Source organism: Geotrypetes seraphini, chromosome 5 (genome assembly GCF_902459505.1).
Source record: "Geotrypetes seraphini chromosome 5, aGeoSer1.1, whole genome shotgun sequence".
Lineage (NCBI taxonomy): Eukaryota > Metazoa > Chordata > Amphibia > Gymnophiona > Dermophiidae > Geotrypetes > Geotrypetes seraphini.
Window position 1 is genome coordinate 205,764,404 of NC_047088.1, and position 14,670 is coordinate 205,779,073.

Sequence of the window (14,670 nt, forward strand, 5' to 3'; positions counted from 1 at the left end):
ATAAACGGTGCCTAACCATGATTAATTCTTAGACGCTGATCACATGGTTGTGAATCAACCGCTAGGTGTCTGTGGTAAGGAAGCACATATCCTGGAAGGGAGAGGTTAGGACACAACACAGTCTCATATTCTTTTTAGTTTGCCTTGCACTTTACAGAAAGTTAGCTTGGCTTACCTCTGCCAAGCAGTACAGACATCAGTCCTTTTCCCACAGCTCTGCCCTCAGCTGATGTCTAGGGAAAAATCAGGAGTTCACCTCTCTCGCTCAGGGACCTCCCTGAACAGATCCTAGGCTCATGCATATATTCTCCTCCCTGCCTGAGCAGGGAGCTGAACCCAGTGTATCCTGTGAGCTATAGTTTCCGCACTCCAGGGGCAGCACCTTCTGCTGCCCAGTGACAGAACAAAATCATTACTGAGGGAGAATCCCTGACTCTTTTACAGCGTCCTTTATAGAATTACACCCAGTGTGCCTAGGCATCGTTGAGCTAAGTGCTGGTATATTAAGCCAGGTTTTATCTGGCTTAATTTATCGGCCCCTACCACATGCTTAGTAATGCCTATTTACCATGCCTATTCTCCACCCAAACCATGCCTACTTTTCAGGTAGGCATCAATAGGCGTTGGAGGGTGCCTGGACTTAATACTTGGGATCTAGCTAGGTATTTGGGACCTGGGTTGGCCAAGCAGTTTACAATTAAATGCCTTCCTATAAAATATGCATCTATAATAATAAAACTCCAAGCGCGCATGCGCACTCGCGCCACGTGTTCCCTGAGATCTGATCTGTCGGGATGTGGCGGCACGAGTGCGCATGCGCGCTTCCAGGATGCGCGGAGTGGTGGCTGCCGGGAGGAGGGCTGTTGGCGGAGGGAAGATGCCGAAAAGGGCTAAAATCCGGCAGGAGCGGTGAAAGCGCGCAAGGCATCGAGCCCCCCTACTCTCCACCTCGTGCCGCTGCCGACTGAGGATAGCCGCCATGTCAACTTCAAAATTAAAAAAAGCCCGGACTCCACACCAATCTGTCTGGCCGAACTTCACCTGTGGGAGATGGTTTTTGCTGTTCTATAGGTGTTGCACTGCACTTCTTCAAGATGATTTTTGCGGTTTTATATACTTAAGCTCTAACAAAAGGAAAAGGCTTTAACAGCACTCACTGTACACAGTTTATTGCTTTAATTTTCTATAACAAGTTTGCCTTTTCTTTGTTTGAGATTGCTGTAACCAAAAAAAAAAAAAAAGGGTGGGAGGCAACACAACCTAAAACCTAACCAGGCACCACCTTGAAAAAAACCCCCAAAACTCCCAAACTGCACAGGGAAATGGAGGGGGAGGGAATGCTGCTGCTGCATAGGGGGCAGGGAGAGAGACAGATATAAAGAAAGACAGACAGCGGGAGGGAGACAGAAAGAAAGGAAGAAATACACAGGGGCAGGGAGAGAGACAGACAGACAGAAAGAAAGCAGGAGGGAGAGAAACAAAAATAAAAAGACAGGGATAGGGAGAGAGACAGAAATAAAGACAGACAGACATATATTCTAGCACCCGTTAATGTAACGGGCTAAAGACTAGTTATTTACAGAATATGCCAGAATTCTAGTCATTTATGTGCATATTTGCTATGTAAATTAACAGAATTACCCCCTAAGCAGTTCCCTTAATAACTTCTGCTTGATCAAAGTTCACATATGCAACTGAGCATTTAACCTATTGTGCTAATATCATTAATGTTATTTAAAATTAACAAGACTCATGTTTGTAAATAAACTCATTAGTGTTAATGACCATATTTTATTTTTTATTGACATTTTATTCTGGAACTACTTGAACAGAAATAGTCCTACCTTCATTAAATATTTGGATATGGAACTATTTACATTAGCATATAGAAAATGTCATGCACAAACGTTAGAATGCCAGACTGAGAACTAATACTAGATTGGAGAATCTTTTTTTTTTTTCCAAATGCAAATACAGACCAAAAAGCCATAGAACAAGAATATGGAAAAGTAGGAACAGATTACACATTCAATGTCCAGCCAACAAAGTCAAATCCAAACTATACAAAAAGGGAACTTTTACTAAGGCGTACTAGATGCTTTAGCGCACGCTAAATGATAATGTGCCCATTATATTCTATGGACGTGTTAGCATTTAGCACGTGCTAAATCGGCTAGCACGCCTTAGTAAAAGACCCCCCAAAACGAAGTAAAAACAAGACAGTGCTGAACACAATCCGATAAAACTTAACAATCCTCCTCAAAAGCCCTGAACAAAATTCCATGGACTGAAATGCATGTTTTATGCTTTACCACCCCCTCCAAACATTCAAAGAATGTCATAGTTCCGCACAATCATCCCTTGCACACATACCATATATCTAATCCCCTAATCTCTCACCCCTTCTCTCCTCCCACCCTCCTTCCCAAACCCAAGGTACTTAGGCCTAGATTCACTATACTCACCGATCTGGATCTCTGTTGGGCGATTCTTGGCCGAGTTTTGCAAAGTGACCGATTCACTACAGATTCTTCATGCAAATGATCTGATCGCACGCATGCACTACAGTGATCAAGACGCATGTGCAGATTATCCTTGTTGGTTGTAGATGCGATTTGCACATGCGCTTGCTCTTCGCACAAGCGAGGTCAAAATAAAGGGGGAGGGGTGGCTAAAATTTACTTCCTGGCCCTACGAGTGGACATTTTAAAAGGAATAATTTCAATTTGTGCAGCCAGAGTATGGAACAAATTATGGAACAGAACACGCTTTGTGCAACCAGTTTATGGAACAGAACATGCTTTAAACCCACAGTAGTGGGTCTGCTGGCCAGATAGTGTATGCCTCCCTCCGTCCATTCCTTCTGTTTAGAAGGCATAGGGGGGAGTAGTTAGAGGGATGGTGGTCTCCCTTTTAGGGAGATCGCCATTTGGGTGGAGATGAGGGGGTGCAGTCGGTCGCCGGGTAGGGTGTGTGTGTTTCAGGACGGGTGTTCTGGCAGGAGGGTGTGGACATCTCTCCTGCCTATCGAGGATGGGTGGGGGCTGTTTCGGGAGAGGTGTTCTGGCAGGAGGGAATGGGCATCCCTCCTGCCCATAGCTGTTGGGGGGGGGTGTTTTGGGGGTTCCAGCAGGAGGAATTGGGCACTTCTTCTGCTGGGGGATGCTTCAGGTGGATGTTTGGGTGGGTGGTAGCAGGAGGGAGTGGGCATTCCTCCTCCTGCCTCCCAACTTCACGGGGGTGGGGGGTGAGTTCCCTGCTGTGACCGCTCAGCTGAGTGCAGCAATGATCAGCATAGCGGCCAAGTCTATTTGAAATGTAGACCAGACTTTTGTTGGCCTACATTTCAGACGCCTATTGCGGCCCTAGGGTGATGTTTAGGGCCGCCTAAGCTTGCCCTAGGCCACTTCCGGGTGAAACCATGCCCACGCCTAGCCTTGGGCGAACTTAAGCATCCCTATGCATCTCCCTCAACCGTGACAGATGCATAGGATGTAGGCGGTGTGCCTTGAGGTGGTTTTTTTTTTTTTTTTTGTTTGTTTTTTTAACGTGCATCCTGATTGGCTGGTTAGACATTGGTAGGACACTTACCGTCGCCTACAATTGGGACACCATTTATAGAATATGCTCCAAAATGTTTAATTTCTATCAATACCCAATCTCAGTTCATGAACGGTAGAAACTTACAATGTTTCTACACTATGTCCAGATTGAAAACCATGTTGATGAACATCCAATAAATGTTCTTTCTTAACATAATTTCTAATTGATTCAAAACTGCTTTTTTAATTATTTTTTCTACAAAGGCAACACTGATATTGGCCTATAATCCTCAATAATAGCCTCATCCAGATTTTCTTTTTTCAACACTGGTTTAACTATAGCAATTTTCAATAGTTATGGCATCATACTTGTTTGCAAATATTTATTTCCTAAATACTGTAACACTAGTTTTTAATTTGTGTCATCATAATTACTTATGTATACCGCTGTGAACTTCATGGAGGTACTGGCGGTATACAAATAAAAATTGTATTGTGTTGCATTGCATTTAGAGTATTGCTCAAGGAGGGAATCACTTGCCTACCCATTTGTTTAATTATAGATAGTGAGCACAGGTCAATCAAAGATCTTGTAGGCCTTAATGCTACTAATACAGACATTACCTGTTCCTCTCCCATGATGTCACAATCAGCACTATTTTAGCGTCCTCAATCTCAGGATATTTCATTCCTAAAAATTTCTGTCGCTGACCATCAGCTTTTTGCATCATATAATCTAAAAAATCTTCTGCATATAGTTCAGGCTTTTTACTGTCTCAAATGGCACTTTTGGTCTTTTCATTGCATACTGTATTTTCTCACTACAATATTTATCTCTCTGAATCTTACAAAATTCCCGATACTCATATAATCTAAAATAATAGTTGTTGTAATTATATGCATTCCTTGTTTTCCTCAAATACATTCATACCTCTCTCTTCTCAGATTCAAAAGGGGCTCTGATCTCCATTTTCCTAGTCAATTTCCAAAGGGAAAATTTAACACCTGTAGTAAAAGGAAACCCACAATCACTTTACACTTGTATACACAGTTTGAAAGTTTCTCTGACTGTAAGGCTTTATTATTTTTTAAGTAAAGGTGAGACATTTTTTCTTACAGCTAAGTTAAAAAGCAAAAGCCAATGTGATACTCAGACTGATCTGAAGGCTTTTCTTGTCACCAAAACAGAACTGTCTGAGGCTTCTACAGATAAAATAATGCCATATTTTCAATGATTTGCAACACACAGCACTGTGTTCAATTTTATTACTTAATGAAATGCTGTTAAGAACAATGGCTGGGTAGAAGGATTGAATGTGCCTTAGATGACTTTTCAGAAACATGGCATCTACAATAATGTATCATTTTCCTCTAGTACGAGATCCATACTGCTGTGACAGCATTTTAGTGCAGACTGTGCTGAAAACTGAACATCAAACAAAACTCCTACTGCATGACTCACACTTTCCCTCTGCCCCCAAATCAAGTGTTTTGTCCTTCAGAACAGAGCAATTTATTCCATATCAGGCACGCATATATCTACAAGATGATGCAATAAGCTGCACTAGGCTAAACACAGCTTGTTAACTTCCGTTTTGGAGCAGATTTTTGTGTTAACATGACTTTCACTGTAGTACAGAGAAAGTAAAGGAGTGGACTAATTTTAGCACACTTCATATGCTAATCAATGCTAATGAAATGAATATGTAATTACTTTCAACGCAGGAAAATGCAATACAATTAGCACCCTTTTTCATTCCCAGTGTAATGCTGATACTCCACTTCAGTGCCAGCCATGAAGTTCTAACTTGCAAATGGCAGTCAATTGAGAATTAAAAATTCAGTTTTGAAAGACCTGAGATCCCCAAACTGGGTACCATTGCAGATGAGATTCCCAAGCTAGGACATTTAGGATTGCCAGACCCAAACCTTCATTCTCATATTTTGGCAGTCCAGGTTCAGGACCTCTTAATTCTTCATCCATAATCTCATCTACTCCTCATCAACTCAGCTGGCCCCTACTTAACCACTAATCAAATCTCTCATCTACTTAATAAACCCCTAGCTACCCACTGACTCTTCCCCCCACCCAACTACTAATCTACACAGCCCATCCAAACACCCACCAACACCATCACCCCTCAATCCAACTTCCCATCCACCTAATAACTCATCCACAGCTACAGGCATGTGTGTGCTTTTCCTACCTAGGTACCTAGTTATAAAAGTACCTTCATTATACTGTTCTTGTCATATACTGCATTAATATATTAAAGTAAAAAGGCTTATGACAGTTTTTTTTTTACCTCTAGTATGATTAATTTTGAAGTTATACAGTATGTAATTTAGGTTCAAGTTGAAGCCATATTTGTTTTCAATATGGCAGTAGGGTGTGTCAATTAAATGGGTAGATTTTTATTTTTTTCAAACTTTACAAACTACTACTGACCAAATCATAGGCAGCAGAACGCTTTTTTGTTTGGGGGGGGGGGCCCACAAGTTGCTACTTAACCTACCCACCCCCATATTATGGGGGCTACCCACCCCCATAATAGTACTAATTGTAATACCATTTTTTCCATTCATTTTTCATATATATATATATACACAATATAATCTTATTAACAATACATAATGGTTAATCACAAAATTAAACTACACAAAGCACACTGTATGTATGCTTCTCAACATTCATTCCTACCAGAACACAGATAACCCCTATGCAAATACGGGACCACAAACTAAAAGTACTAATATATATAAACGAAACCCTAAGATTCAAGACTCTGCATGCAATACAACCCCAGAGAAATAGAAACAAATGCATTTCTTCCTTAACATTGCAAAATATAGACAGCAGATGTAATTTCTCAAAACTGACACAATTCAATCACTAAACTAAAAATAAAATCATTTCCCCTACCTTTGTTATCTTGTGATTTTGGTTTTCAAACCATCTTTCCCAGTTCCCTCCCTCCCCTGTCAGGCACTGCCCCAGCCTCCTCCCTGCCAGGCTCTACACCCAGCCCCCTCCCTCCCTCCCTGCTCTGTCAGACTCTACGCCCTGTCCCCCCTCCCTGCCCTGTCTGTGTATCTCCCCCAGAACAACTTGTCTAACACAAGTTGAGTAGCTCCAAATTAGTTAAATCAAGATACTGAGAGATAGCTATAATTATCTCTCTCTCTTTTAATCACTAATTTTACCCTCTTAATTTATGGCTCAGCTGTATGGTTGTCGGTGGCTGCCGGCGTTCTCTTTTCTTCAGCCGCTGAGTGGCATGCTGAGCAGCTTTCTGATTGGTTCCCGCAAATTTTCACAATTCATGCGAATTCATAGGAGCCAATCAGGAATCCGCTCAGCGACGAGCAGCAGCGCCAAAGCGCACGCCTGCTCGGTGCCGCTCAGCAGCTAAAGAGAATTCCGAAAGCCACCGACGAGCAGCGGGGCAGAAGCGCGGGAAGCTTGCTCCTGCCCCTGCACCTCTGGACCATCAGGGATCGGCAGAGGATGGCCAGGACATGGCAGGACTGCCAATTTTTGGGGAGGCCATGGCCCCTGTGTCACCCCACCCCTTCCCCCACCCCCGTTCCAACACCTATGGACCAAATTGTGCAGTTTTGCAAGCTGAATCTGAAACTACATTCAGAAACTGCTTAAAATAAACTTACCTATATCAAATCACAGTTGAAATATATAGAAATTAAGTGATATTTATTTGAATGTACAAATAGTCTGAACTACATCTGTAGCCATATAATTGTCTTTAAAATGTCATTTGTGCAGTTAATTTAATGTTATTTAAGAAAATCCAGCAAAAGGCCATATCTTGTTGCTTCTGTCTCAGCTCATGAGCTCCCTGCTGGCCATCTGACCCCTAATATAGACAGGCTTTTACAAAGGTGCACCGCTGAGCAACGCATGCTAAATGCCAAGCCACCTACAGGAATAGAGCGGGAGGCTCGGCATTTAGTGTGCACTGCTCAGCAGGCAGCTTTGTAAAAGGACCTGAAAATGTTCCCTCTTCTCCTGATTGAACACATGATCAACAGCCTCAGTTGTCATTTCAACACACCTTTCTATGGACTGGGTATATAGGTATTTCTACGGCCAGTCTGGAACCACTATGGGCTAGATTCACAAAGCAAACTGATCGTGTACTGATCGATTTGCGAGCCCTTTGCAACCCGATTTCCCTCCGACCCGATTCACTAACCTGTGTAGCGATCTCATCCCGATCCGTGCATGCAAATGAGGGGAATTGGCAAGCAAAGCAGGAAGGAAGTGATTCGCTACAATAAAAAAGCAACACTAACTGGGCTGGCTGATCCAAAGTAAGCGACTGCTGAGGACCAGTCGCTGAGGTCCTTTCCGAATGCCTTGCCTTCTGCCACCCTGCTTCTCTGCCCCGATCTGCTCTCTGCCCCGACTCAGCCCTGATCTCCTGCCTGCCCCGAATCTCTCCTGTTGCCCCGACTCAGCCCTGATCTCCTTTCCTTCCCCGCACTACAAGCCCATGGTTTTAATCCGCGGGTTTAAAGCGGGTTAAAACCACAGGCTGGGGTTTAAAAAAGTAATATTTTTTTTAAAAAAAGTTGCGGCTCTTAGACGCATGCACAGACCATCTATAGATGGTCTGAGCATGCATTGGGATTGCTCTCTAGCGATCCATGCGGTGGGTGGGGGGCGTGTCAACGATCATCTCCATTTGCATGCAGCCTTTTGTGAATTTGTTGGCCTGCATGCAATCGGGCACGGATCGGACATGGGGGTTAGTGAATCTAACCCAAAGGACTTACTCAGAAATGCCTTGATCTCTGCTGTTGTCATAGTAGAGGTAAGAGGAGGCTCAGAGACTCCGGAACTCCAGTCAAGTAATTGAGTGAGTGTATCCAGTGGCGTAACGAGGGTGAGTGGTGCCCCTCCCATGCACTCTTCTCCATCCACCCACCACCAACCTCTACACGCTCTCCCTCTCATGTCACTTCCTAGGCATGGGTCCAAGAAGTGACGTCAGATGAAGAGCCGATGCAGGCACGATAGCAGGCTGGGGGGTTGCTGCTCACACCACAAATGTTACAGAGGTACAAGAGAAGGGAAGCTCTGTGCAGCAGTGGGGTTGGGGTTGGGTAGAGAGGTGGACGGGTTCCATGCTCCTACCAAAATAGCGCTCGGGGTGGATTGTTCTCCCCTCCCCTCACTACAAATTTGTCCCCGTTTACACAGGAACTCAATTTCCCCATCCTGTCCCCGTGAGTTTTGTCACTGTCCTTCTCCCTGTCCCATTCCTGTAAGCTCTGCCTTAACCGCACAAGCCTCGAACACTTATGATTTTACAGTGTTTGAGGCTTGTGCAGATGAGGACAGAACTTAGGCAGTGGTGGAATGAGGCATTATGACATCACAATCTGAGCTCTAGAATGTTGCTGCTTATGATTTTAAAGTCTTTGAGGCTTGTACAGATGAGGATGGAGCTTGCAGGAATGGGGCAGGGACAGGAAAAGAACTCGTGGGGATGGGACAGGAAAATGAGTTCCCGTGGGGACGGGGAAAAATTTGTCCCCGTGCCATTCTCTACTTACTACGCCACTGAGTGTATCTGTGTCATTGTTGATTGTGTTTTCCTGGGTCTCACTCTGCTGTCTCAAAGCTTTGTCTTCTCATCTTCTTCACCTCTAATATCTTCTGCACTACATCTCTTCTCTCCTGTTCCTCTTCACTATACAACCTAGCTTGCAGAACAGACTCATTGGAACCATACCAAGCTGTTAGTATGACTGTCTTTCTTACCTTTTCATAGTTCCTTCAAAGTTGCAGCTGGAAGAAGAGATGCCTGGGATTTTGTATCCAATTACTATTTATTTTTATATTGAACCAGTTTACCAACTAAACCACAACTGTCATTCTTAAATTTTTCAGATTATTTCCTTTCAGACTATGCTTAGAAATCCATTAATGTACAATGCAAACACATTAAAACTATTATCAGAGCACTTAAACATATTTCAGTGATCTGTGTATTTTTGCATAATTTCCTAGAAATTCCAGGTAGGTAAATAACATATTACTAGCTAGTTGTTGATTTTCCACATGAAATTGTACCATTTTTTAAACTAGTGCTTTTAAAAAAAATTATATCTCCATAATTGGCACACCCTAATATGGTAGTAAAACTCACATCATCCATACCATGGGGGTAATTCTGTAAGGAGAAATATGCACATAAATGCTAGTGTTTTGTCTTTTACATATGTAGGTGAACATATACATGCATGAATGACAGTAATCCAATCCAGTTATGAGCTATTCTGTAAGTATATAAGAATTGCCATACTGGAACAGACTGAAGGTCCATCAAGCCCAGTATCCTGATTCCAACAGAGACCAACCCAGGTCCCAAGTATCTAGCTAAATCCCAAGTAGCAAAACAAATTTTATGCTGCTTATCCTAGGAATAAGCAGTGGATTTCCCCCAAGCCATCTCAATAATAGCCTATGGACTTCTCTTTTAGGAAATTATCCAAGCCTTTTTTAAACCCTGTCAAGCTAACTGATTTCTCCGGCAACAAATTCTAGAGTTTAATTACACGTTGTGTGAAGAAATATTTTCTCTGGTTTGTTTTAAATCTACTACTGGTACTTAGTAGCTTCATCGCATCCTCTTTAGTCCTAGTATTTTTTTAAAAGAGTGAACAAGCGATTCATATCTACCCTTTCCAATATTTTATGGTGTATACTTTGCAGATGGTCATTCACATGGGTGGAATATGGGCAGAGCATGGGTGGGGCACATATTTCTATGTGTAAATACAGAACAGTGTACTTTCCCAACCCAGGTGCAAGCATTTACACCAGCTCTATGGCTGCCATATATACCTGTGCATAAAACATGCACACATATTTGACCAGTTATGATAGAATTCCTTAAAGAAAGGTAGGGGGAAAAAGGCATATCGTTCCAATACCGCCCCATGTATTTCAAACTCTTGCTAGATTCACAGAACATTCATTTAGTTCTTCCAGTGAATCAATACGTTTTGTTGAAACTACCTGATATCCAGGGAAGAAGTGTTAATAGGCAACAGATTACTTTCTATAAACTATGAAGTCTCTTGTGAATTGTTTCATGCTCGATATTATAACACATTACCACAGTGATCTCCAGTGCCAGACAATCTCAACTGAAGGAAACAATAACAAACAGCAGGAATAATTACCTCCAGGATTCTGTTAACAAAATCAACATTTAGATTTCCCCAGATTCAGAACTGTAGCAGTAAAGTTCTTAGATCACGGATCACAACACTTTTATGTCACCAAACATAGGCATATATCAGCCAATAATCTACTGCCATAATCTACTGCCATAATTTTATAGCAAAAATATGAGGTGCCAAGAACTCTTCCGGACAATTAAAATTTTAGGTGTATTTATGAATTCTGAACTATCCTTGCAATTCTGGTCACTGTATCGCAAAAAAGATATAGTGGAATTAGAAAAGGTACAGAGAAGGATGACAAAACTGATAAAAGGGATAGGACAACTTCTCTATGAGGAAAGGCTAAAGCAGTTAAGGCTCTTCAGCTTGTAGATGAGAAGGCTCAGAGCTGATTAGATAAAGGTCTATAAAACACTGAGTGGAGTGGAAAGAGTAGATGTGAATCACTTGTTCACTCTTTCCAAACATACTAGGACTAGGAGACATTTGATGAAGCTACTAAGTACAATCAAACCTCGGTTTACGAGTGCCGCGGTTTGTGAGTGTTTTGCAAGACGAGCAAAACATTTGCAAAATCTACGCCTCGCAAACCGAGCATTGACTTGATTTGCAGGGGCCTCCCCGTGATCCAGAATCCCCCCCCATGATCCGGCATCATCTAGAGGAGGTATGTAGGCAGATTGATAGGCTTAAGAGCGATAAATCCCCGGGACCTGATGGCATCCATCCGAGGGTCATCAAGGAACTGAAAGGGACCCTAGCTGAACTGCTTCAACTAATAGCCAATCTGTCGATCAAATCGGGAAAGATTCCAGAAGACTGGAAGGTAGCGAATGTTACACCTATCTTCAAGAAAGGTTCGAGGGGAGATCCGGGGAACTACAGACCGGTGAGTCTGATGTCTGTACTGGGAAAGATGGTAGAGTCACTGATAAAGGACAGCATCATTGATCACCTTGACGGAAACGAGCTGATGAGGACCAGTAGGCATGGTTTTAGCAAAGGCAGATCGTGTTTGACGAACTTGCTGTACTTCTTTGAGGGAGTAAACAGACAAATAGACAAGGGCGGTCCAGTCGACATTGTATATCTGGATTTTCAGAAGGTGTTCGACAAGGTTCCGCATGAACGACTACTTCGGAAAATTGCAAGCCATGGAATTGAGGGTGAAATACTCACGTGGATTAAAAACTGGCTGGAGCATAGGAAACAGAGAGTGAGGGTAAATGGATAATACTCAGACTGGAAGACCGTCACCAGTGGGGTGCCGCAGGGCTCGGTGCTAGGACCCGTGCTCTTTAACATCTTTATAAATGATCTGGACATAGATACGATGAGCGAGGTGATTAAATTTGCAAATGATACGAAGTTATTCAGAGTAGTAAAGATGCAGGGGGATTGCGAAGATCTGCAACGTGACATAATCAAGCTCGAGGAATGGGCATCGACATGGCAGATGAGTGGATAAATGTAAAGTGATGCATGTCGGTAACAAAAATCTCATGCACAAATACAGGATGTCCGGGGCGGTACTTGGAGAGACCTCCCAGGAAAGGGACTTGGGAGTTCTGATCGACAAGTCAATGAAGCTGTCTATACAATGTGCGGCGGCAGCAAAAAGGGCAAACAGAATGCTAGGAATGATAAAGAAGGCGATCATGAACAGATCAGAGAAGGTTATCATGCCGCTGTACTGGGCCATGGTATGCCCTCACCTGGAGTACTGCGTCCAGCACTGGTCGCCGTACCTGAAGAAGGACACGGTACTACTCGAAAGGATCCAGAGAAGAGCGACTAAGATGGTTAAGGGGCTGGAGGAGCTGCCGTACAGCAAAAGATTAGATAAACTGGGCCTCTTCTCTCTCAAACAGAGGAGATTGAGAGGGGACATGATCGAAACATTCAAGGTACTGAAGGGGATAGACTTAGTAGATAAGGACAGGTTGTTCACCCTCTCCAAGGTAGGGAGAACAAGAGGGCACTCTCTAAAGTTGAAAGGGGATAGATTCCGTACAAACGTAAGGAAGTTCTTCTTCACCCAGAGAGTGGTAGAAAGCTGGAATGCCCTTCCAGAGGCTGTTATAGGGGAAAACACCCTCCAAGGATTCAAGACAAAGTTAGACAAGTTTCTGTTGAACAAGAACGTGCGCTGGTAGGGCTAGTCTCAGTTAGGGTGCTGGTCTTAGACCAGAGGGCTGCCGCGTGAGTGGACTGCTGGGCATGATGGACCACTGGTCTGACTCAGCAGTGGCAATTCTTATGTTCACCCAACGACAGTCTCTTACCCCAATGTGGCACAGGCACCAACGCACAGGGCATGCCGTTGCCCGAAAACCCTTCCTCTTGCTTGGCTGGGCCTTGAGCATCTGCGCAAGCTCAAGGCCTTCTAGTTCTCGCTTTCTCCGAGATTCATTGGGGTAAGAGATTGTGTCTGGGTGGGTGGGTGAGTGGGGGATGCCGGATCGTGGGGGGGGGGGGGTGACGCAAGCAGGGGGTAGAATGCCAGATCGCGGGGGGGATGCCGTATCGCGGGGGGGGGGAGTGTGGAGCAGTGCTGGTGGCCTCGGGGGTGGGGGGGTAAGGTGGAGCAGCGCCGATGGCCTCGGGTTTGGGGGTAAGATGGAGCAGCGCCTGTGGCCTTGAGGGAGGGGAACGAATCGAGCGAGTTTCCCTTACTTCCTATGGTGAAACTCGCTTTGATATATGAGTAAATTGGTTTATGAGCATGCTTCTGGAACGAATTATGCTCGTAAACCAAGGTTCCACTGTAGAATTAAAACAAATTGGAGAAAATATTTCTTTACACAACAAACTCTGGAATTCTTTGCCAGAGAATGTGGGACAGACCGAAATTCCATCAAGCCCATGCATGAATGACAATAATCCAATCCAGTCATGAGCTACTCTGTATGTATATAAGAATTGCCATACTGGGGCAGACTAAAGGTCCATCAAGCCAAGTATCCTGTTTCCAACAGTGGTCAACTCAGGACCCAAGTACCTAGCTAGATCCCAAGTAATAAAACAGAATTTATGCTGCTTATTCCAAGAATAAGCAGTGGATTTCTCCAAGTCAACTCAATCATGGCCTATAGACTTCTCTTTTAGGAAATTACCTTTCTTAAACCCTGATAAAATGGGTCAAGGATGATTCAGCACGGCCATTTCATCACAGCCGTTTCATTGCTGAATTGGCCATAATGAATTGTCCGACTGCATGTGGAGGGGCTATGCTCCTTTCCCAAAGTATGAGTGCCCCCTGCATCCTGACCTCCTCCTCTCAGCTCCCATTCCCCCGAGTACCTCTTGAAATGTTCACTGGCGCAAGCAGTATCTTCTACTTGCTGCTAGTGCTGGCCGCGCCTCCCTTCTAACATCAATTCCTGGTCATGGGACTGGGACATAATGTTAGAAGGGAGATAAAGCCAGCACAAGCAACAGGTAGAAGACACTGCTTGTACCAGTGAACATTTCAAGAAGTATGCGGGGGGGGGGGGGGTGGTTGGCACTCAAGCAATGGAGAAGAACAGGGAGCACACAGCATGGTGATGCTGTGCGCAACCCCCCTAGATGCCAACAACCCTAGCAACGCCACTATGTATGAGAGCAATTTGCATATACTGAGTCTTAAATGCTTGTAAATTGTCACATGCTTATTCATTGTGGATAAAATCTATGAGCTGTGGGGTCCCCAGGGCAGGTTTGTGAAGTCCTAACTTAAGATGATGAGTTGTAGAAGGCCAGAAACAGCTCATGCTGTTCTTCACAGGATCAAGCAGAACCAATGAAAAAATAGTACCCAGCAAGGAATGGGTTAGAGCTGAAAAGAGAAGGTTCCAGGATAAAAAATGCCAAATGAACAAACAAAGCAGAGGAAGGCACAGTGATGTTACTGCTGTAATGTTAATGT

General features: G+C 43.8%; 1 protein-coding gene across 5 annotated transcripts in view; it reads right to left on the bottom strand.

Moving 5' to 3' along the window:
• B3GALT1 (beta-1,3-galactosyltransferase 1) overlaps window positions 1-14,670 on the bottom strand; it is a 464,138-nt gene that overhangs the window by 152,537 nt on the left and 296,931 nt on the right. For 4 of the 5 annotated variants that reach the window (XM_033946930.1, XM_033946927.1, XM_033946928.1 and 1 more), the window contains one exon: window positions 4,474-4,547. The exons of the other annotated variant lie outside the window; for it this stretch is intronic. The gene's annotated coding sequence lies outside the window, so the exon portion shown is untranslated. The remainder of the gene's footprint in view (window positions 1-4,473; window positions 4,548-14,670) is intronic. 5 annotated transcript variants of the gene reach the window in all.